Source organism: Diabrotica virgifera, chromosome 9 (genome assembly GCF_917563875.1).
Source record: "Diabrotica virgifera virgifera chromosome 9, PGI_DIABVI_V3a".
NCBI classification, from domain to species: domain Eukaryota; kingdom Metazoa; phylum Arthropoda; class Insecta; order Coleoptera; family Chrysomelidae; genus Diabrotica; species Diabrotica virgifera.
This window is the reverse complement of record NC_065451.1, coordinates 134,851,001-134,856,671: the sequence shown is the minus strand read 5'-3', so window position 1 is coordinate 134,856,671 and position 5,671 is coordinate 134,851,001.

Here is a 5,671-nt window from a genome sequence, read left to right as displayed (position 1 = left end):
CCACCGAACACTATATCCTTCTATTTTGTCATCAACGTCTTACAACAATAGACACTGAATATACCCATTTTAACATCATAGCATTTAATAAAATCATTTACTATTTCTACATAAACATTAGGGTTTAAACTTAATAAAATATCCATACACCAAGTCAAGGTCATTGCAATGACTTACATAAATGACAAAAAGATGATAAATAACAACAATATAATATTATCTCAATCTTTAACTTCAACAAGCTAACATCTTCTGAATATTGAATTTGAGAATTCACAATCAAAATTGATCTTTCTGATTACTTTCTGTTTAATAATTTTTTTGTTTTTTATTTTTTTAACTTAACACAGTGTATGTAAGTTGGGCCAATTAGTCTCAAAATCAAGCATGTCATCAATTAATTTAATAGTTGATTAGTACAAACATCTAAGGTACATTTCCTTATCAATTTCATTGTAAAAAAATTTTCAATTTTCCTTTCAATATATTTAAAATATTCATGTTTCAACGTCAGCTGTCAACGTCAACGCAGAACAGATAAAAGCAGATTTGAATATCCGACCTTGTCAGTCAGCTGTTGTTACTAGGCCAAGGATGGACGGGTGATATCGACACCCGTACCATGAAAAAAGCTTATATGTTTTTGTGCAACGTGTATGTGGCCGTTTCTTTCTGTTTTTTTGCTGTTTGCTGTTGTACGGAGGACTAAGTTAGCATTCACAATTTAAAAATCAAATTTACATTCCTAAGATGCACTTGTTTACACCTCTATGTAGCGGTACTTTTTTAGTATTTGACGTAAGTAAAAAAAGAGTTTTGTACTTCTTTTTCTTACAAGATCTCTTTTTTTATTTTAGCATTAGCTCCGATGATGACGTTTATGTCGAAAGCGCTCAGCTAAGGAAATAAATTATTTACACACTTTGACATACTACATTTTCATTTTCCCTTATTCATTCAAGTGTGTACAAACTTATCAGTCTTTCAACTATCATTAATAAAAAGATCTAGACCACAAATATACATTGATAAACTAAGAGAACCAAATACATACCAAGAAACTCGAAATAAAATAAATCAGAGTATCCAAGAAATAAAACAACAAAATAAGAACACTACAGATATTGAAACAAAATGGAAGAATATAAAGAACACAATAGAGACTGTGGGACGGAAAACATTAACATTTACAAAAGCTGCCAAACAAGAATGGATGACACAAGAAATTCTCGAAAAGATGGACAAAAAAAGAATACATAAAAACAAAGATAAAATTAAATATCAAGAAATTGATAAACAAATAAAACAGAAAATAAAACAAGCTAAGGAAACATGGATGTCCATTAAATGTCAAGAAATTGAGGAATGTGAGGCAAGGTATGACACTTTCAACACCCATAAGAAGGTTAAAGAAATGATTTCAGGAAATCGTAACAAACCAATCGGGATATTAACAAATGCATATGGTACCACTATAACTGAAACGCAAGACAAATTACGTAGATGGAAACCATACATTAAACACCTATTTTATGACCAAAAAGTAGAACAATTAGAAGTTTACGGAGAAACCACGGGACTAGAAATAATGAAATGAAATACCAATTGAACTATTGAAGATCATTGATGAAGATAATATTGATGTCTTGGTAGACCTTTTTAACTCCATATACAAGACGGGACACATACCCAAAGAATGGCTTCTCTCAACTTTTGTAACGATTCCAAAAATCACAAATGCTAAATATTGCAATGACTAGATTAGATTATGTGAGATCGTTAAGGCTATGGAGCCTCTCAGCACTTCGACCTATAAAGATCTTTTGTGCATAGTGCATCGTGCATTGTGCAAATGACTATCGGACAATTGCATTAATGAGCCACACATTGAAAACCTTCCTTAAAACCATACATAACAGAATCCACGTGAAATTAGAACAAGAAATAAGTGATTCACAGATGGGTTTTAGAAAGGGTCTAGGAACTAGAGAAGCATTATTCGGAGTCAATGTTTTGACACAACGATGTCTGGATATGAATCAGGACATATATGCTTGCTTCATAGATTTAAAAAAAGCTTTTGGCAGAGTTCAACATGAAAAGCTTTTAAGTATTCTTAAGACCAAAAACATAGATAGTAGAGATCTATAAATTATATCGAATCTGTATCAAAATCAGAAAGCAAGAGTAAAAGTCGAAGGAGAACTGACACAGGAAATAAGTATACTTAGAGGAGTTCGACAAGGGTGCATACTTTCACCACTCTTATTCAACGTCTACAGTGAAGTGATATTTCAAGAAGCTTTATTGGATATTGTGGAAGGTATTTTGGTCAAGGACATAGCATTAATAATATTAGATATGCGGACGATACGGTCATATTTGCAAGTGACATGGAAGATCTACAGTACATAATACAACATTTATACAATGCATGTGAAAGGTACGGACTGCAAATGAATCTCAAGAAAAGGAAATCAATGATATGTTCAAAAAAACCACAAAATGTAGATAACCTGATCATCAATAATACAACGATCGAAACAGTAACAACATATAAATATAATATTTTGGAACGTGGCTTAAAATTAGAAAGATTCGATATCTGGGTCATATAATGAGGGGCGAGAAGTACGTATTACTTAGGTTAATTGTGCAAAGGAAGATACAAGAGAAGACAAACCCAGGACGACGCAAAATATCCTGGCTAAGAAATTTGAGAGAGTGGTTCGATTGCAGCTCATTAGAATTATTCAGAAGTGCGACCAATAAAATTAAAATAGCGATGATGTTTTCCAACCTCCGATGGGGGAAGGAAACTTGAAAAAGAATGTAATCAAAGGCACTTCTGAAGTCAATAAAAGTTCTATGCAGGTTGTTATTGTATTCCTTGTATTTCTGTATTATTTTTCTACTGTGTGTATTGCCTTTATCGTTGATCTCCCTCAAAGAAAACCGTTCTGATAATCTTGTATTAAATTATTTGCCTGTACTTTTACTTGATAGGTTTACTAGGCTACGATCTTGTAGGCTGTATTAATGTAGCTGAAACATTTCTCTTTGTCCCTTTTTTTGTGTATTGGAGTAATTATTATCCCTGTCGTCTATTCTCCCGGTATCTCTTCCTTGTCGCACATTTGTATCACTAGTTCCGGTAATTGTACATGCAACTGCTTATCACCATACTCTATTAATTCCGATACTATTTTATCTTCTCCAGCTGCTTTAACATTTCTTGCTCTATTTATTTCTTTCTGCATTTCTTACGATTTTAGGCATCTTATGCTTCCCTCTGACTTTCCTTGTCCTTCCGCTACATTCTCCTATTCGTTTTCTTATTTACTTCGTCATTTATGTTCTCTTGATTCTGGGTTTTGTTGAAATGTTCTTGCCATATTTTACCTATTTTTATGGAGTCATGGTCAATTATTCTTACTTCATTATATCTTATCCTTTTTACTTTGGGCATACCCTTAGTGTTAAATGATTTAATTTTTTCTATAAAACTGCTTTAATTTGTTGTTGCTCCTTGTTTACATCAATACATTAATATTATATATTTTCAGGAAGAAGTTGTGAGCAAAAGTTTATGTGTAAGAACAAATGTTTTGAAGAACTTATTTCATTAAAACCACCTGTCAAGAGTTTTCAATTGAAGGCATAAGGTCTTGCGATCAACACTATTAAAAGCAGAAAAAAATAAGTGTGAAATAGCAGTTGCGTTAGTAATGGAAAACCTGTTAAATAATGTGGAAAAAATGTACTTTGCAACGAAGCCCGAGGTCCTATTTCAGATATTTTAAAAGTGTTTTTTAATTCAATAGAAGAACAAGATGTGTATGTTACAAACTATGATCTTGATGATAATTTGAAAAAAATTTATGATGAAAAATTTGTTAAGACTGATAAACAAATTGTAAATGTGTGCTGTAAAACAATTAAACAATCTACTTGTCCCACCTGGTTCAATGAAAGACGGCTTAGATTAACTGCAAGTAAAGATGTTCATAGCATTAAAACTCGAAGAACGAAAACTGTGGAATCATTAGTTAAGGATTTATTAAAACCAAATAATTTTAGTGTAGCGTCAACTATATACGGTCAAGTTAATGAGCCAATAGCAAGAAAAATATACGAAAAGTGTTTTAGATGTGGAAGACTCACAATATGACATTATAGTGCTAAATGAAACATGTAAAAACTAGTGACATTAGCAATTCTGAACTACAAATGTTTGACTACAACATCCACCGAAAGGATAGATCTTTATCAACAAGCATTTTTTCTCGTGGAGGTGGGGTGCTTATAGCTGTCTGTAAAACAATATCTAGCACAGTTTTGCTAGCAAGTAACAGTTTTGAACATTTGTTTGTTAAAATTGAAGTTGGGAGCAATAAGATCATCATTGCTACTGCTTATTTTCCACCACGAAGTGAACCAGAGAAATATACACACTCAAAAATGTTTTGCATATTATCTGTAACGCCACTGAACGTTTCTCATTTGAAATTTTTTGCACTGATTTTTTTTTTGTCTACTAAAATAATGTATTTTATTGCTTGTTTTTTGTTTCTTAATCGTCGCAAAGATTCTCAGTATTCATATTGCGTTCATCAGTTTTCGAAAACCGATATTTGTAAAAATTAGTTTGCGTTTTATTCACTTTGTAGTGAACAATATGAATAGACAAGTGATATCTGAGTTCAACAGAGCTAGAATCGTTACTTTGATTGAGGAAGGCCACAGACAAGTCGACGTTGCTGTCCTGGTTAGAGTTAATCAGAGTGATGTGTCTCGGATTGTGAAAAAAGGGAGAGGGAGCGGGAGAGGAATTCTGTTAGCGATCGTCCAAAAAGCGGAAGACCCAGAATTACCACCAATGTCCAAGAACGCTTTTTAACGTTAACTGCCCGGAGAAACCCCTCTATGACTGCCCCAGCTATTAGAAGAGAGCTCCAGCAAGCTCATAATATTGTAATTTGCAATCAGACTATTAGAAACAGGTTACATTCGGCGAATTTATTTACAAGAAGAGCACTGTTTGTACCAAAGCTTACGTTAGAGTAGAAAAGGACTCGACTGGAATGGGTCAATGAACATTTACACTGGCATGACAACAGATGGGGAAACGTGTTATTTTCTGATGAAACCAAAATTAGCCTTTTGTCGGATAATCGCCGAATTAGGATTTGGAGGAACCCAAATCGACAGGATAGACTTAACCAAGCTGTCCAAAGAGTCCCATATTAAGGTGGCTCCATAATGTTTTGGGGCGGCATCATGCTAAATAATAAAACTCCTTTAATTCCTATTGTTGGTAACGTCAATGGACAGATTTATATTGATACCATTCTTAGGCCTGTTGTACGCTTGTTGCGAGGAGCTGTTGGTCCAGAATTTATTTTTATGGACGACAATGCGCCTCCCCATCGTACGAGACATGTGGCAGATTTTTTAGAGACAGAAGATATCGTCAGATTACAATGGCCACCTTGCTCACCTGACCTCAATCCCTTTGAGCACGGATGGGATATGCTCAAAAGAAAAATTCAGTCCCGGCAGCCACCCCCAAGGACACTACAAGACCTTAGAATAGCAGCGATTGAAGAATGGGGCACCATGACCAGAACTACATTATGTAGTAGACTTATAAGAAGCATGGGACATCGCA